General features: G+C 48.5%; 1 protein-coding gene across 1 annotated transcript in view; it reads right to left on the bottom strand.

Moving 5' to 3' along the window:
• Positions 1 to 19,708, bottom strand: part of LOC132574920 (rho GTPase-activating protein 39-like) — a 357,248-nt gene that overhangs the window by 41,457 nt on the left and 296,083 nt on the right.

The following is a 19,708-nucleotide window of genomic DNA, read 5'->3' as shown; positions in this document are numbered from 1 at the left end:
CTTGGAATTCCATCCCATCTCCAGGGGGCAGAGATCAGTGCCCCTGGAGAAAACGGCTGGCTCTGTGGCAATATATCCTGCTGTGAGCCATCTCCTCTGCAACCCCCCCCCCCTCCTTCCCCATCCTCCACCACCAAACCTCAAAGAATTTCCCTGGTGGAGTTGACAACCCAAGGTCATGCAAGTATTTACCTAATTTATCTTCTGTTTCCAGCTTCCCTTCCTCCCCCACCCCCATTTGTTACCGCTGTCCTTCTGGATTAAAGGTAAAGGTGCAAGCGCCGAGTCATTACCAACCCATAGGGGTGATGTCACATATGACACTTTCCAGGCAGACTTTTTTACGGGGTGGTTTGCCATTGCCTTCCCCAGTCGTGTCCGTTTTCCCCCCAGCAAACTGGGTGCTCATTTTACTGACCTCGGAAGGATGGAAGGCTGAGTCAACCTGGAGCCGGCTACCTGAACCAGCTTCCGCCGGGATCGAACAGGTCGTGAGCAGAGCTTGGACCGCAGTACTATAGCCCCGTGGTGCAGAGTGGTAAACTGTAGTACTGTAGTCCAAGCTCTTCTCATGACCTGAGTTCAATCCTCTTTCCCCATCATCTTTTTATAAAATTACCCCCTCTTCTCCCTGCACTTGGCCTTCCTCTGTATTACTGGCTCCACCTCCTCTGGCAGCCATGTTGTGATTGTGCCCATCACCCCATGTTAAGAGTTCCAGAGATTCCCATAGGCTTAAAAAGGTTGGGGACCCTTTGCTCTAGGGCCATGCCACGGTAGTGTGATGAATGATCCCCCTTCCTAGCAGAACTGGCAAACTGGGCCTTCAAGAAGAAGATATTGGATTTATATCCCGCCCTCCACTCTGAATCTCAGAGTGGCTCACAATCTCCTTCACCTTCCTCCCCCACAACAAAACCCTGTTAGGTGGAACGGAGAGAGCTCTGACAGAAACTGCCCTTTCAAGGACACCCTCTGCCAGAGCTATGGCTCACCCAAGGCCATTCCAGCAGGTGCAAGTGGAGGAGTGGGAAATCAAACCCGGTTCTCCCAGACAAGAGTCCGTGCACTTAACCACTACACCAGACTGGCTCTCAATGAGACTGGCTTCAAATGAGAAGCATTTGTGCCAAGAGTAAAAAGCAACGGTGGCCCAATTTTTCGTGACTCTTGGTTTGTCAGATTAGGAATCTGCACCTATAGAATCATAGAATTGGAAGGGACCTCCAGGGTCATCTAGTCCAACCCCCTGCACAATGCAGGAAACTCACAAATACCTCCCCCTAAATCACAGGATCCTAATTGCTGTCAGATGACCTACAGAGTCTATTAAGTAAATAAGTGTGTCAAGCAGGGGGGATATTCCTAGAACTGGGGTCCCCAAACCTTTTTGACGCGATGGGCACCTTTAGAATTCTGACACAGAGTGGGGTGGGCAGGAGCACAGCCAAAAAATGGCTGCCACGGCTCACCTTCAGTCACACAGTGAAGATCTTTGTGCTGGGATGGCAGCTGCTGCGAAAGCAACATTTAAAAATCTGCACAGCCCATCAAATCTCCAATGTCCAATCAGAAATCTTGCTGGGCTAACCTGACTCCACCCACTTTCTAAGAACACTTGGCAGGAATGAGGAAAGGTGTTGGCTGGTTGCCATGGCACCCACGGGTACCACACTGGTGAACCGTGTCCCGGAATTTCAGCCAAAGCCTGAATTTCTGCAAACAACCGACCCTCCTCTCCCCATTTCTGCCTATGAGGTGATACTGTAGATACGGGCAGCGCTGCCCATTACGACAGCCTGGATTCACAACCTGCTTTTGTTCCCAAGGGCAGGCCTAGCGTGTATAGATTTTTTGCATCAATTCCAGCAGCGGAGAAAGCGAGGCTCCTGTGAACGTAAATGGCAAGGGGTGTGGAACAAATAAGTGAATAAAAGACCTACCTGGCTGAGGCCAGGCATGGGTGGGGCTGGCTTACCCCCAAACACAGGTGTAGGGTTTTGAACACTGGCACTCCCAAGAGCTCAGCCTGGCAGAGACAAATCCAGCATGCCACACAGCCAGGACTTTTTTTGTAGCAGGAGCTCCTTTGCATATTAGGCTAAACCTCCCCCCCCCCCGATGTAGCCAATCCCCCAAGAGCTTACAGTAGGCCCTGCAAAAAAGAGCCCTGTAAGCTCTTGGAGGATTGGCTACGTCAGGGGGTGGAGCCTAATATGCAAAGGGGTTCCTGCTACCAAAGAAGCCCCGCACGCAGCCGTCTTTCAGAAACGAGCACGATGCACCGGCTGTCTTTCTGTGAGAATTTGCTAATCCCTCGACGGGAAAAGGTGCCCATCTTCCCCCATCAAAAATTCTTCTAATGTCTTAGATAAGGAAGGACTTGGGGGTCACTCTTCAGTTGGGACAACTGCTAATTCACTTCCCCTGCACCCCCAATCCCACTCCCAAGGAGGAAACAGAGACTCCACTGTTGCTTCAACTGGGCGAAATTACTGCGCTTTGGAGGAGACTCAACCGACCAGCCCTCCCGCCTCTCCCTGTTAATTTACAGGTCGGGATTCTGGAGGTGGGCCGCTGCGTGCACTGAGAATCCAGCAGTGCTTTCCAGAATTCAGACAGATTTGAAATCTGGGCCGTGCGTGGGAGGAGGCAAGGAAGGGAATAAGGGCTCCCGTCTACTCAGCATGCGAGGAATCTACCGATAAAGGCCAATAAGTTGGCCGCGGCAAGGAATTTGCTCTTTCTTTTTAAAAAGAAAGAAAATCATCCCCACTCGGCTTAGTGTGTAGACCTCCCGCACTCCCCAGCAACAATTCTGGTAAAATCGGACCCGTCTGGTTATAGGGAATAAAGTCATAGTAGGGAGGGGTGCAATATTCCCTCTAAGCTGCGGAGTCTTGTGAGCAAAAATTCTACGTTGTGAGCTACTGGCATTCACGTTGTAAATTAGTTTACTCTGGGGCCATTTTTCCAGAGCTGAGACAAAAATGTGCGAGTCAGAGGCTGAAAAACGGTGAGCTAGCTCACGCAAACTCAGCTTAGGGGGAAAACTGGCAGGGGGTTTAAAGTCCATGACGAAGAACCTCTGTGGTTGAGACTCCCGTCCGCCCACAGATGGCAGCGTCCCTTGCGTTTCAAGAACATCATTCCGGGGTAACTATAAATACATGTTGATTATTAGGAAGGGAATGGAAAACAAGAAGACATTGGATTTATATACTGCCCTAAACTCTGAATCTCAGAGTCTCAGAGCGGTCACAACCTCCTTTACCTTCCCCCGCCCCCGCAACAGACACCCTGTGAGATAGGTGGGGCTGAGAGAGCTTTTACAGCAGCTGCCCTTTCAAGAACAATGCCTACGAAAACTATGGCTGACCCAAGGCCATTCCAGCAGGTGCAAGTGGAGGAGTGGGGAATCAAACCCAGTTCTCCCAGATAAGAGTCCGCACACTTAACCACTACACCAAACTGGCTCTCAAATCAGCCAGTATCATAATGCCCCTGTACAAATCAATGGTGCAGCCTCATTTGGCATACTGTGTACAATTCTGGTCACCACACCTCAAATAAGATATTACAGAATTGGAAAAAGTACAGAAAAGGGCAACTGGAATGATTCAAGGGTTGGAACACTTTCCCTATGAAGAAAGGTTGAATCACTTGGGGTTCATTAGCTTGGAGAAACATCAACTGAGGGGTGACATGATAGAGGTTTACAAGATTATGCATGAGACAGAGAAGGCAGAGACCATCCAACACTCTGTGGCACACATAAGAACATAAGAGAAGACATGTTGGATCAGGCCAAGGGCCCATCCAGTCCAACACTCTTTGTCACATAAGAACATAAGAGAAGCCATGTTGGATCAGGCCAATAGCCCATCCAATCCAACACTCTGTGTCACATAAGAGAAGCCATGCTGGATCAGGCTAGTGGCCCCTCCAGTCCAACACTCTGAGTCACATAAGAGAAGCCATGTTGGATCAGGCCAATGGCCCATCCAGTCCAACACTCTGTGTCACACAGGAGGTCAACCAGTGGGGCCAGGACACTAGAAGCCCTCACATTGTTGCCCCTCCCAAGCGCCAAGAATACAGAGCATCATGTGCCCCAGACAAAGAGTTCCAACAATACGCTGTGGCTAAAAGCCACTGATGGACTTCTGCTGCATATGCTTATCCAATCCCCTCTTGAAGTTGATAGGCTTAAAACAGATCACAAAGTCCTTCTTCATCCAAATAGTACTTAAAACTGCTGCAGGAATCGGTGGTGGCTACAAGAAGAATAGACAGCTTCAAGAGAGGATTGGATGAAGCAGAGGTCCATCAGCGGCTATTAGCCAGAAAGTATGAATGGAACTCTCTGTCTGGGGCAGTGGTGCTTTATCTTCTTGGTTTTGGGGGGCCACCGAGGGGGGAGGGGCTTCTAGAGTTCTGGCCCTGCTGGTGAACCTCCTGATGGCACCTGGGTTTTGGCCACTGCATGACTCTGAGTTTTGGACTGGATGGGCCATGGGCCTGATCCAACATGGCTCCTCTTGTGCTCTTACGTTCTCTCTCCCAGCCACGGCAGAGCATCCCAGTCTCTTCCAGCAACCACTTAGCGCTACTCATTAAGTCCGGGGACGCTGCTGCCTAATTAATGGCTGCAATCAAGCCAGCCAAAAACAAAAACCGAAGAAGAGAAAATAAAGCATTCCTTGAGAAGGAGCAATTAAATGCTTCTTTGGATCCCGGGCAATAATTCGAGGCTAGTTACTGGCAGTGAGAATTCCCAGGGCAGCCTGCATGAGCCAAGCCGGAGTCCTGGTTTGAATTTCAAACAATTTTTATTAGTAACATATGGCAATATATTCAATTTCTTATATCATTAATAACTACTTTTTTTTTTAATCCCATATATTACTTTCTACCTACCCCTCCCCCCTTTACTTGACCCCCGCCGGTGTACTAAATTCAAACATCATTTTAAAAGATACCCCTAATTAACAAGAACCAAAATTCATATCTCCCCCCCCCCACTTATACTTAATCATTATCAAAGATTGCCCAATGTCCTTTTATTTTCCACTTTTTTTCTACGTATCTTCTGAACTTCTTCCACTCCATCTTAAATACTTCTAAATCATAGTCTCTTAAAGTTCTTGTTAACTTATCCATTTCACTCCATGTCATAACTTTAACGATCAATCCCATTTCTCTGGTATTTTTTCTTGCTTCCACAACTGCACATACAATGTCCTAGCAGCTGAGAGCAAGTACCAGATTAAAGTCCTATCTTCTTTTGGAGTCTGGTTTGAAGTGTTTTACCCCTGCCTGCCACTTCCTGGAAGCCTTGGACACAAGCTTTACAGCGCCTGAGGCCGAATCGCAATCCACCACCCACGATAAAATTCGTGTGTGCAAAGCATGTGCACGCCCCAGTGATATCGCCAATTATGTCACTGACACACACACACACCACTTCGCCCAGGCTTCCCGAGCCTCTGAGAGGGGGGCACCTTGTGGTGCCCGTAGGGCAGGTGGCGCCCTACGCTGTCACCTAGTTGGCTTATTCCCACGCGCCGGCCCTGATCGGACTTCCATTTCTGTGAACTCAGGCAGATCATGAGAAGGAGTGTAGGAAGGGCTGTATCAGGGCTTCATTCTCGTGGCCCCTTCTTACGGGCCCAGGGAAATGGTGATGGCTACTTTGGGGCCAGGCAGCAATTTTTCTCCAGGATCCCGGAAAAGGAGCTTTTTGCCCTTTTCTGGGCACAGAGCAGGGGTCCCCGGCAATACTCCCTCTAAGCCATCTTGTGAGCAAAATGTGAGGAGTCTTGTGAGCAAAGATTCTACTTCGTGAGCTACTGGCGTTAAAGTTGTGAGCTACTGTATAAATGAGTTTGCTCCGGGGCCATTTTTCCTGTGAGCTAACTCACACTAACTCAGCTTTGAGGGAACACTGGTCACTGTGTGTGTGTGTGGGGGGGGGGGATTGGTATTTGTGAAGTTCCTGCATTGTGCAGGGGGCTGGACTAGAGATGGCCCTGGAGGTCCCCTCCAACTCTTATTATTCTTTTGTGGTTCCATCCATAAAAACATTACAGAACAATACGCTGTGGCTAACAGCCACTGATGAACCTCTGCTCCATATGATTATCCAATCCCCCCTTGAAGCTGTTTATGCTTGTAGCTGCCGCCACCTCCTATGGCAGTGAATTCCATGTGTTAATCACCCTTTGGGTGAAGAAGTTCTTCCTTTTATCCGTTCTAGCCCAACTGCTCAGCAATTTCACTGAGTGCCAACGAGTTCTCATATTATGAGAAAGGAAGAAAAGGATTTCTTTCTCTACCTTCTCCATCCCATGCATAATCTTGTAAACCTCTTATCATGTCACCCCGCAGTCGACGTTTCTCCAAGCTAAAGAGCCCCAAGCGTTTTAACCTTCCTTCATAGGGAAAGTGTTCCAGCCCTTTAATCATTCTAGTTGCCCTTTTCTAGACTTTCTCCAATGCTATAATATCCTTTTTGAGGTGCGGGTGACCAGAACTGCACACAGTACTCCAAATGAGACCGCACCATTGATTTATACAGGGGCATTATGATACTGGCTGATTTTATTAAAGATTTCAGGTTTTTCACGGCTGGTAACATCATTAGGGTTTGTAGAATCTTTCGAGATCAAGTGCCGTGTTCTACTGGAGAAAGTTTTCCTTCCAGACGTTTCGTTCTCAGCTGCGGAGAACATCCTCAATGGCGTTGCAGCGGAGCAGGCGCTCTGACCTTCTTGGCTGCTGTGCATTGAGTAGCCCACCCCCCCACCCCCACTCAATGCACAGCAGCCAAGAAGGTCAGAGCACCTGCTCCGGCTGCAACGCCACTGAGGATGTTCTCCGCAGCTGAGAACGAAACGTCTGGAAGGAAAACTTTCTCCAGTAGAACACGGCACTTGATCCCGAAAGATTCTACAAACCCTACTGGCTGATAATTTCCTTCCTAATAATTCCCAGCATGGCGTTGGCCTTTTTTATAAGTAATGACCAGGGTCAATTCGGCTTAGCTTCCTAGACTGGATGAGATCAGGCCGGCCTAGGCCATCCACGGCAGGGACAATCTATTATTTTACATGTAAAGTGCTGTCAAGTTGCAGTTAATTTATGGGAATCCCATGGGATTTTCAAGGCAAGAGACAAAGAGAGGTGGTTTAATATCGCCTGCTTCTTCACACCGACCCTGGAAACGTGGCGCTCACTGCCACAGGTGGCGGTGGCGGCTACAAGCAGAGCCAGCTTTAAGAGGGGGTTAGATAAAAATATGGAGCAGAGGTCCATCAGTGGCTATTACCCACAGTGTGTGTGTGTGTGTGTGTGTGTGTGTGTATGTGTGTGACACAGAGTGTTGGACTGGAGGGGCAATTGGGCCTGATCCAACATGGCTTCTCTGATGTTCTTATGTGTGACACAGAGTGTTGGACTGGATGGGCCATTGGCCTGATCCAACATGGCTTCTGTTATGTTCTTATGTGACACAGAGTGTTGGACTGGAGGGGCCATTGGCCTGATCCAACATGGCTTCTCTTATGTTCTTATGTGACACAGTGTTGGACTGGATAGGCCATTGTCGTGATCCAACAGGGCTTCTCTTATGTCTTATGGACCTCCTTGGTGGTCTCTAACCAGAGGCAACCCTGTTTAGATTCTGAGATCTGATTGGGCTACCCTGGGCCATCCAGGTGAGGGGAAGTGTATTACCTGCAGGCCTCATTTTGGGCAGAAGCTCACAGCAGCAGAGCTCCAGAATCTCTAACTTTTATTGTGCTCTTTCTTTTCTTACCCCCCCTCCCCAATACTAGCTTCTGGGCTCCATTGTTCAACTTCCCTTGTGAGAATTTGGCTGAACGCTAAGATTTGACAAACTTTCTAATATTTTCCCCCCACCAAAAAAACAAGAAAATAACCCCAAAATATAAAGCAGACAAATCATAGAGTTGGAAGGGACCTCTAAGGTCATCTAGTCCAACCTCCTGCACAATGCAGGAAACTCACAAACCCCTCCCCCTAAATTCACAGGATCTTCATCACTGTCAGATGGCCATCAAGCCTCTGTTGAAAAACCTCCAAGGAAGGAGAGCCCACCACCTCCCAAGGAGGAAGCCTGTTCCACTGAGGAATCGCTCTAACGGTCAGGAAGTTCTTCCTAATGTTGAGCCGAAACTCTTCTAATGTAATTTCGACCTGTTGGTTCTGGTCCTACCTTCCGGGGCCACAGAGAACAATTCCACACCATCCTCTATGTGGCAGCCCTTCGAGTACTTGAAGATGGTGATCCTATCACCTCTCAGCCGCCTCCTCTCCAGGCTAAACGTGCCCAACTCCTTCAACCTTTCTTCATAGGACTTGGTCTCCAGACCCCTCACCATCTTCATCGCCCTCCTCTGGACCCATTCCAGCTTGTTTTTATCCTTCTTAAAATGTGGTGCCCAAAAGTGAACACAATATTCCAGGTGAGGTCTTACCAGAGCAGATGGAAATCTTCATCATGCCACTGCGGCTACAGAGGAGAAAGTAATTTTAAAAGTACGGTGGGAGTCAGGTTTTCCTATGACAATTCTATTTCAGGAAGCATTTTAAGGCTGATGCTGAGCCGATAGAATTTAGCACACCTTCCGGTGATGTCAGGGGTGTGTGGTATATTCAAATGAGTTGTGTTAATGACCCCTGGCACCTCTTCTTCCACAAAATCATCCCCGATGTACTTCTGGGAGTAAATGACTGTCTAATCGTAGCTGTCTTAGTGTGACTCTGTGGGGCTTACAAGACAAGAGACGTTCAGAAGTGATCTTCCCTTGCCTGCCTCTGTTTGGCAACCCTGGACTTCCTTGGTGGTCTCCCGTCCAAGAGAGAGGATGACAGGCTCGAGTGAGGCAGCTTGGTGTAGTGGTGAAGTGCGCAGACTCTTATCTGGGAAAACCGGGTTTTTGTGTTTTGACAATTTATTGATAGCATATGGTTACACAACTTAATTATTTCTTCACTATTTGGGAGAACCGGGTTTGATTCCCCTCTCCTCCCCCTGCAGCTGCTGGAATGGCCTTGGGTCAGCCAGGGCCGGAAAGAGAAAGAGCAATTAACATGCGTTGATCCACGGTGCTGAATGTCGTACTGAGGCTCCAGGATAAAACACTGAGAGAAAAAGGCTGATGAAGGTCTGAAACCGTGAGGAACCCCGGGCTGCGGTCCATTACTGTCTCGGAGACAAGCTGTGCTGGAGATTTGAAGACTCCACCCAAGCTGCTGAACATAAAGGAGAACAGCAGGAAGGCAACTGCCTCTGAGGAACTGTACCTTATTATCTTCAAGCCGCAGACAGTGTGGGGGAGTGAAAAGAACTCTTTTTCCAGCTGCCTTTGTATTATGAGCGTTTGTGAATTTAGTATCAGGAGTGGTTCATAAGTTACTAATGATGACTATTGCTATGGATGTATTTTGATAAATGTAGGTTACATATACACTATATTGTGTAAAAGTGTTATTGCTATTCCAGTGTTTTTTGACTTTGTAGCTCTTGTAGAAGTTGTCCTTGAAAGGTGCCGGAGAGCCAGTTTGGTGTAGTCGTTAAGTGCGCGGACTCTTATCTAAGAGAACCGGGTTTGATTCCCCATTCCTCCACTTGCACCTGCTGGAATGGCCTTGGGTCAGCCATAGTCCTCGCAGAGTTGTTGTTGAAAGGGCAGCTTCTGTCAGAGCTCTCTCAGCTCCACCCACCTCACAGAGTGTCCGTTGTGCGGGGAGAAGATATAGGAGATTATAAGCTGCTCTGAGTTTCTGATTCAGAGAGAAGGGTGGGGTATAAATCTGCAATTCTTCTTCTTCTTCTTCTTCTTCTTCTTCTTCTTCTTCTTCTGTGAGAGCCCTCTCAGCCCCACTCACCTCACAGGGTGTCTGTTGTGGGGGGAGAAGACGTAGGAGATTGTAAGCCGCTCTGAGTCGCTGATTCAGAGAGAAGGGCAAGGTATAAATCTGCAATTCTTCTTCTTCTTCTGTGAGAGCCCTCTCAGCCCCACTCACCTCACAGGGTATCTGTTGTGGGGGGAGAAGACGTAGGAGATTGTAAGCCGCTCTGAGTCTCTGATTCAGAGAGAAGGGTGAGGTATAAATCTGCAATTCGTCTTCTGTGAGTGCCCTCTCAGCCCCACTCACCTCACAGAGTGTCTGCTGTGGGGGGAGAAGACGTAGGAGATTGTAAGCCGCTCTGAGTTGCTGATTCAGGGAGAAGGGCAGGGTATAAATCTGCAGTCTTCTTCTTCTTCTAACTAGGTCCGACCCTGCTTAGCTGCCAGGTCAGGGGTTTTATGTAAGCACTTGCAAGTGTTCGGGCTAACTGGGGACATGTAACGCCTCAAGGAGAAATCCGTGCTTCAGCTGGCAGCAAAGAGGGACCTGCGGGCGGGAAGCGGAGGCTCATGACAGGTTCTGTTCTCGTTTTTCCTCTGCTGTAAAGCCCAAAGTCGCCGGGTACAAGAGAGAGCCTGTTGCCCGCCCCGGCTATCGCCCACTCATCGCCTGCCGGCACCCTCACCTCACAAAGAGCGACAGATGAAGGACGGAGGATGTGGTCACTTGCATAGAGGGGATGGGAAGGAACCGAGCTGGACCAGAACAACGTGGGCTCTGTTCTGTCTGGGTCGGTGCACCCCCCCGTCCCCTTCCTGCTTGCTCCCACGTCTCACTCCCAGGGTTCCGGGCCTCTCAGATGACTGGTGGGGGAGAAAAGGGTTTTATCACAACTGATGGGGCGACCGTGAACACTTCCTGGTACTAGGGCGGCCAGCCTCAAGGTGGAGCCTGGCCATTGCCTGTACAAAGATCCTTACAAAAGTTAGAGCTTTTTCGGTAGCAGCCCCTGCCCCATGGAACGCTCTCCTCGAAAACACCAGGCCCCCGCGGGGCTTGCCACAATTCTGCAGAGTCTGTAAGACAGAATTGTTTAAACCGGCCTTTGATAATGAAGAGGGAAGTGACCCCTGCACCACAGCGTGGATATCTAACACCATCCCAGTATAAACACAGAGCGCCTAACGATATTTGACAACCTTGTTGTACGCAGCGTTAAAATGCGAACTAATAACACTGAAACCCCTCGGATTTCAGGATTGTAACTGGAAATGTACTATACGCGTATGAAATGATTTTTTAATGATTTTATTGTATTCTATATTACATATTTTAACTATGGTTAGCTGCCTGAGCTCCACAGGGAAGGGTGAGATATAAATTGGAAGGAAGGAAGGAAGGAAGGAAGGAAGGAAGGAAGGAAGGAAGGAAGGAAGGAAGGAAGGAAGGAAGGAAGGAAGGAAGGAAGGAAGGAAGGAAGGAAGGAAGGAAGGAAGGAAGGAAGGAAGGAAGGAAGGAAGGAAAATAGATGGGAAAGGGAGGGAGAGGTGAAAAGAAAGCAACTTTAACTTTGGATGCCTTCTCCAAGCTGCTGGCTGGCTTGCCTGGGAGAAGTGATTTAATGAGACAAGTGCTTTCTCCAAGCTGGCCAACAGAGCACTGGGGACTTTGAGAGCCACAGAGTATGTGTGAAAGAGCCACATGTGGAAGGAAGGAAGGAAGGAAGGAAGGAAGGAAGGAAGGAAGGAAGGAAGGAAGGAAGGAAGGAAGGAAGGAAGGAAGGAAGAAAGAGAAAGAAAGAGAAAGAAAGAGAGAAAGAAAGAAAGAAAGAAAGAAAGAAAGAAAGAAAGAAAGAAAGAAAGAAAGAAAGAAAGAAAGAAAGAAAGAAAGAAAGAAAGAAAGAAAGTCTTTAAGGTGCTGCTGGCCTTGGGTCAGCCACAGATCTCGCAGGAGTTGTCCTTGGAAGGGCAGCTTCTGTGAAAGCTCTCTCAGCCCCACCCACCTCGCAGGGTGTCTGTAGTGGGGGAGGAAGGTAAAGGAGATTGTAAGTTAGAGGAAGTATTGAGAAGGGTGGGATATAAATCTGCCATTCTTCTTCTCCTCCTCCTCCTCCTCTTGCTCTTTTCGACTGCTGCAGGAAGAGGAACACGGTCTCTCTCAAGCCTTGCATCCTCTCTCGTCCTAACCCACCCCACGGGCTTGCTGTGAATATTAAGCGAAAGAGAGGAGAACAGGAGGAGAGGAGGCAAATAGTCGCTGAAAAGCGTTCTCTTTGCCTGGGAAGGATCGATCCCTAACATTACCTGATCGCAGGCAGGGAGAGTTGGAGAAGACCCATCTCAGCTGGGGGTTTTGGAAAGCGGCTGCCAGTCAGAAGAGACAGCGTCGAGACGTATGGATTGGCGGCCTGAATCGATAGAAAGGCGGCTTCTGATGTGCATCCCCCCCCCCATGCATTCACAATTCCTCCTGCTTTCTTCACTTTTGAGGGATGACACGATCGAGGTTTACAAGATTAGGCATGGGACAGAGAAGGTAGAGAAAGAAGTACTTTTCTCCAATTCTCACAATATGAGAACTCGTGGGCACTCCATGAAATGGCTGAGCAGTCGGGTTAGAATGGATAAAAGGAAGCCCTTCTTCAACCAAAGGCTGATTAACATGTGGAATTCACTGCCACAGGAGGTGGTGGCGGCTACCAGCATAGCCAGCTTTGAGAGGGGATTGGATAAAAATATGGAGCAGAGATTCATCAGTGGCTATTAGCCACAAGGTGGAACTCTTTGTCTGGGGTAAGTGATGCTCTGTGTCAGGGGTCCCCGTGGGGTCTCCAACCAGTACCGGTCTGTGGCCTGTTAGCAACTGGGCCGTGAGCTGCATAATTATTTCATTATATATTACAATGTAAGAAGACGATGACAACATTGGATCTATATCCCACTCTCTAATCCAATCAGAGCGGTTTAGAATCTCCTTTATCTTCCTTCCCCACAACAGATACCCTGTGAAGTGGGTGGGGCTGAGAGAGCTCTTACAGCAGCTGCTCTTTCAAGGACAACTCTTGTGAGAGCTATGGCTGACCTGAGACCATTCCAGCAGCTGCAAGTGGATGAATGGGAAATCAAACCTGGTTCTCCCAGATAAGAGTCTGCTCCCTATGAAACTTCATTAGGTTTATAACTCAACTGAGGAGGGAGAAACACCCTAGACATTGAAGAAGACGACATTGGATTTATATTCTGTCCTCCGCTCAAGAGTCTCAGAGCGGCTCACAATCTCCTTTATCTTTCTTCCCCACAACAGACACCCTGTGAAGTGGGTGGGGCTGAGAGAGCTCTTACAGCAGCTGCCCTTTCAAGGACAGCTCTGTGAGAGCTATGTCTAACCCATGGCCACTCCAACAGCTGCAAGTGGAGGAGTGGGGAATCAAACCTGGTTCTCCCAAATAAGAGTCCACACACTTAACCACTACACCAAACTAATAAATGCACAATTGTATTATCCTGAAACCACTCCCTCCCCCAGGCCATGGAAAAATTGTCTTCCATGAAACCAGTCCCTGGTGCCAAAAAGGTTGGGAACCACTGCTCTATGTTCTTGATCCTTGGGGGGGGGCACAGTGGGTGTTTTTGGCCACTGTGTGACTCAGAGTGTTGGACTGGAGGGGCCATTGGCCTGATCCAACAGGGCTTCTCTTATGTTCTTATGTGACTCAAAGTGTTGGACCGGAGGGGCCATTGGCCTGATCCAACAGGGCTTCTCATAGGTTCTTATGTGACTCAGAGTGTTGGACTGGAGGGGCCACTGGCCTGATCCAACATGGCTTCTCTTAGGTTCTTATGTGTCACAGAGTGTTGGACTGGAGGGGCCATTGGCCTGATCCAACATGGCTTCTCTTAGGTTCTTATGTGACATACAGTGTTGGACTGGAGGGGCCATTGGCCTGATCCAACAGGGCTTCTCTTATGTTCTTATGTGACACAGAGTGTTGGACTGGAGGGGCCAATGGCCTGATCCAACATGGCTTCTCTTATGTTATTATGGGACACAGAGTGTTGGACTGGATGGGTCATTGGCCTGATCCAACAGGGCTTCTCTTATGTTCTTATGTGACACAGAGTGTTGGACTGGATGGGCCACTGGCCTGATCCAACAGGGCTTCTCTTATGTGACACAGAGTGTTGGACTGGAGGGGCCACTGGCCTGATCCAACAGGGCTTCTCTTATGTTCTTATGTGACACAGAGTGTTGGACTGGAGGGGCCATTGGCCTGATCCAACATGGCTTCTCTTATGTTCTTATGTGACACAGAGTGTTGGACTGGAGGGGCCATTGGCCTGATCCAACAGGGCTTCTCTTATGTTCTTATGTGACACAGAGTGTTGGACTGGAGGGGCCATTGGCCTGATCCAACATGGCTTCTCTTATGTTCTTATGTGACACAGAGTGTTGGACTGGAGGGGCCACTGGCCTAATCCAACATGGCTTCTCTTATGTTCTTATGTGACACAGAGTGTTGGACTGGATGGGCCATTGGCCTGATCCAACAGGGCTTCTCTTATGTTCTTATGTGACACAGAGTGTTGGACTGGAGGGGCCACTGGCCTGATCCAACATGGCTTCTCTTATGTTCTTATTTCAAAAACCTGCATTCTTCCTGTTTCCTGGGCATTGGCCCAGGCAGTTTGCTCATAGCAGGATGTGACATCAAATCTCTCCCCTTGCCAACTCCCTCCCTGCTGCTCCGCACCCCAAGGTCTCCAGGAATTTCCAACCTGGAGTTGGCAACCCAATCCAACAGGAACCTGATATCGTCTCAGGCCTCAAGGAAGGGGCAGAGAAAGGCAACCAAGCGCTGCCTTTCCACATCTCATTAAGAGAATGGTTTTCTTCCCCCGTTCATCAGAGAACATGAGAAGGGGAGGTTTCGGTCTGCGGTTTGGGGCTTAAAGATCTAGAGTAACAGCCCAGTGTTAACAGCACCTCCAATAAGCAATTACGAGCTTTAACCGCAGAGCAAAATGTGTGTGTGTGTGGGGGGGCGGAATGTGGATGATTTAAGGGCTGCCATATTGCTGGTGACATAAGGAAGTGACACACAAAATGAGAGGCCAATGACAATGATATACACCAAGGTCAGAGAGGCAGTGGGTGCTGTTCCAAGAAAGGGGGAACAAACCCCACCTCCTGCAAGATTCGGGCTCCCCCTCCTTTGGGGTGGGCTCCCCCAAACTCCAGTTTATTTATTTACATCCCGATTTCTTCCCAACGGTGACTCAACGTCATTCTTACGTCATTCTCTCCCCCTCCGCTTTATCCTCACAACAACCCTAAAAGGTAGGCTAGCCTGAGGGTGTGTGACTGGCCCAAGGTCACCCAGCAAGAGAGTCGTTTTGGTGTCGTGGTGAAGCGCGCGGACTCTTATCTGGGAGAACCGGGTTTGATTCCCCACTCCTCCACTTGAAGCTGCTCGAATGGCCTTGGGTCAGCCAGAGCTCTCTTATCTGGGAGAACTGGGTTTGATTCCCCCACTCCTTCCACTTGCAGCTGCTGGAATGGCCTTGGGTCAGCCAGAGCTCTCTTATCTGGGAGAACCAGGTTTGATTCCCCCATTCCTTCCACTTGCAGCTGCTGGAACGGCCTTGGGTCAGTCAGACCTCTCGCAGAGCTGTCCTTGAACGGGCGGCTTCTGTCAGAGCTCTCTCAGCCCCATGTACCCCACAGAGTGTCTGTTGTGGGGGAGGGAAGAGAAAGGAGATTGTGAGCCGCTCTGAGATTCAGAGAGGAGGGCTGGGTATAAATGCAATATCTTCCTCTTCTTTGGGGTCAGAACAGAGATCTCTGGGTCTCCCAAATCCTAGACCAACCTTCTGATTGCTCACACCACACTGGCTCTCCAAAGCCCCATGCAAAAGCCCCCCCCAATAAGATTCTGACTTTCTTTGGCCTCTGCTTCTTCTGTCGTGGGCTCTGGCAAATCTGTACTCCAATAGGTTTGTCTGTATCACTGTTTCTGCTATGTCACGCCTTGGGCAGTTTGCATTTGTTTCTGGATTTCTCTGATTCTAGTCCCACCACATTGTTAGTGGGTGTCTTGTGCTGCCTGATTTCTTTTCTATAATGTTGTAAATTGCTTTGGGTCTCAGTAAGAAAAGTGGGCTCAAAATAAAGTAAATAAATAAAGTACAAGAAGATCCACTTAACTCACCCGGATAATATACTCTGCTTCAAACACACAGGTTAAGTATTTCTAGGCCTCATTTTGGGCAGGAACTCAGAACTCCGGAACCTCTAACTTTTATTGTGCTGTTTCTTTCTTGCCCCACTTCCCCCCCCCCAAAAAATACTTGCGTCTGAGCTCCATGGTTCAAACTCCCTGTGAGAACTTGGCTGAACTCTTAAGATTTGACAAACTTTCTAACGTTTTTCCCCACACACAAAAAAAGGGAAGCAGACAGCTGTAAATCTTTCTCCTGTCACTGGGGCCACGTAGGAAAAAAGTAATTTTAAAAGTATGGTGGGAGTAAGCTTTTATTACGGCAATTCTAATTCCAGAAGCATTTTAAGGGAAATGTAGAAGACATGAAGGTTCTTTTTATCATATGTGGTGGACCTTGTGAAAGAGCGAAAAAGTATTGGCAGATGATTCAATAAGAAATTTCAAGGATCTTGGGATATGAATTCAAGAAAGTAGCAGAGACTTTTTTTTATTGGGATTACAAATGGAAAAATTTCCAAAAGAAGACAGAACTTTGATCTGGTACTTGCTTTCAGCAGCTAGGACATTGTATGCGCAGTTATGGAAGCAAGAAAAAATACCAGAAAAATGAGATTGAATTGTAAAAGTTATAACATGGAGTGAGAAGGACAAACTAACAAGAATCTTAAGAGACGATGATTTGGAAGTGTATGAAAAGTCTAGATGCTATGTAGAAGAATAACGGAATATAAAAGGACAATTTTGGACAATTTTTTAATAACGATCAAGTATTAGAAAAAAGTAGAATATAAATATAGGTTCTTATGGTTTAAGGGTACCTTTAAATGTTAGTATTTTAAGTATATAACTTCAGCGGGAGTCAAGCAACGGGGAGAGGGGAGATTAGAAAACAGCATATGGGACAGATAAAAAGAAGGTATTAATGGATATGGTTACCATATGTTATCAATAAAATTGTGCTTAAACCAAGAAGCATTTTAAAGTAGATGCCGAGCTGATATCATTTAGTACACCTTCCGGTGATGTCAGGGGTTTGTGGCATATGCAAATGAGTTGCGCGAATGAGTTGGGCTAATGAGCTCCGGCACCTCTTTTTCTATGAAATGACCCCCTGATCTATTTTTTTCAAAATTTGCAACTCATTTCCCCCCTAAAAGCCTAAAAGGAGGTGAACAGGGCAGCCCATTCCCGTCACAATTCGAGGAACTGTACAAAAGCACTGCTGATGTCTGAAGAGTACTTAAGGGAGGGACGGTGGCTCAGTGGTAGAGCATCTGCTTGGGAAGCAGAAGGTCCCAGGTTCAATCCCTGGCATCTCCAAAAAAGGGTCCAGGCAAATAGGTGTGAAAAGCCTCAGCTTGTGACCCTGGAGAGCCACTGCCAGTCTGAGAAGACAATACTGACTTTGATGGACCAAGGGTCGGATTCAGTATAAGGCAGCTTCATATGTTCATATGTTCATATATGTACTTCTTAGCATTATTAACCCAGAAGACTCAAACGAGTGAGCCAGGACATGCTATTATGACTTTAAATGATATTATTTTGTTTTGTTCCCATGTACTGCTACCTCTCTCCCCGGTGGAGACCCAAAGCAGTGCACATAGTTCTCCTCTCCTCCTCCTCAGATCCCCCCTTCCACCACGGAAGATTGCCAGGTGACCTTGGGCTCGTCACAAACTCTCAGCGTCATCTACCTCACAGGGCTGTTGTTTTGGGAGGATGGAGGACAGGAGAATGATGTTCTAAGCTGCACTGAGTCCCAACTGTGGAGAGAAAAGCGGGATTTAAATAACGGAACCCAAAGTAAATACATTGTTCTGTTCATTTTTTTAAAAAAAATGAAGCAGGAGGAATGTGAAGAAGATGTTGGATTTATATCCCGCCCTCCATTCCGAAGAGTCTCAGAGCATATCACAATCTCCTTTATCTTCCCCCCCCCCACAACAGACACCCTGTGAGGTAGATGAAGATATTGGATTTATATCCCGCCCTCCACTCCAAAGAGTCTCAGAGCGGCTCACAATCTCCTTTATCTTCCTCTCCCCCACAACAGATACCCTGTGAGGTAGATGAAGATATTGGATTTATATCCCTCCCTCCACTCTGAAGAGTCTCAGAGCGGCTCACAATCTCCTTTACCTTCCCCCCCCCCAACAACAGACACCCTGTGAGGTAGATGAAGATATTGGATTTATATCCCGCCCTCCACTCCAAAGAGTCTCAGAGCGGCTCACAATCTCCTTTATCTTCCTCTCCCCCACAACAGATACACTGTGAGGTAGATGGAAGATATTGGATTTATATCCCACCCTCCACTCCGAAGAATCTCAGAGCGGCTCACAATCTCCTTTATCTTCCTCCCCCACAACAGGCACCCTATGAGGTAGCTGAAGATATTGGATTTATATCCCGCCCTCCACTCTGAAGAGTCTCAGAGCGGCTCACAATCTCCTCTACCTTCCTCTCCCCCAACAGACACCCTGTGAGGTAGATGAAGATACTGGATTTATATCCCGCCCTCCACTCCAAACAGTCTCAGAGCGGCTCACAATCTCCTTTACCTTCCTCCCCCCCAACAGACACCCTGTGAGGTAGATGAAGATATTGGATTTATATCTCACCCTATATTCTGAATCTCAGAGACTCATAGCAGCTCACCATCTCCTTTATCTCCCTCCCCCACAACAGACACCCTGTGAGGTGGGTGGGGCTGGAGAGGGCTCTCACAGCAGCTGCCCTTTCAAGGACAACTTCTGCCAGAGCTATGGCTGACCCAAGGCTGTGCTAGGGGGTGCAAGTGGAGGAGTGGGGAATCAAACCCGGTTTTCCCAGATAAGAGCCCGCACACTTAACCACTACACCAAATTGGCTCTCACCAAACCAGACAGACTCAGAAGAGAAAGTGAAACAAAAAAATCTAGAACAGATGTGGCTAAACCGTGACTCAGGAACCACATGTGGCTCTTTCACACATACTGTTGGAGCCTTCCTTAAAGATGGAGGCTCAGATAGCAGCCGCTGCCAAGTCCGCATTTTTTCATCTTAGGCGGGCAAGGCAGCTGGCCCCCTTCCTGGAGCGTGACGACCTAGCAACAGTGATCCATACTACGGTCACCTCGAGGTTGGACTACTGCAATGCCCTCTACATGGGGCTGCCCCTGTCCCGGACTCGGAAATTGCAGCTGGTGCAGAATGCCGCGGCCCGGCTGTTATTAGGTCTCCCAAAGTGGGGACACATTCGGCCGGGTCTTCGGACTCTGCACTGGCTTCCAGTGATGTACCGAGTCCGGTACAAGGTGCTGGTTATTACCTTTAAAGCCCTATATGGCCTGGGACCTGCCTACCTGAAGGACCGTCTCTCCCCACATGTTCCCCAGAGAGCACTGAGGTCAGGAACACAAAATCTCCTCTCTATCCCCGGGCCAAAAGAAGCCCGCTTGAAAGTCACCAGAGAAAGGGCTTTCTCCGTTATGGCCCCCACATGGTGGAATCAGCTGCCGGAAGAGGTGAGGGCCCTGCGGGACCTGGTTCAGTTCCGCAGGGCCTGTAAGACGACCCTCTTCCGGCTAGCTTACACCTAGCTGGGATGAAAACTTGATGTAACTG

The sequence above is a fragment of the Heteronotia binoei genome, chromosome 7 (genome assembly GCF_032191835.1).
Source record: "Heteronotia binoei isolate CCM8104 ecotype False Entrance Well chromosome 7, APGP_CSIRO_Hbin_v1, whole genome shotgun sequence".
Lineage (NCBI taxonomy): Eukaryota > Metazoa > Chordata > Lepidosauria > Squamata > Gekkonidae > Heteronotia > Heteronotia binoei.
Note: the sequence above shows the minus strand (reverse complement) of the source record. Positions and strands in the feature narration are given on the sequence as shown.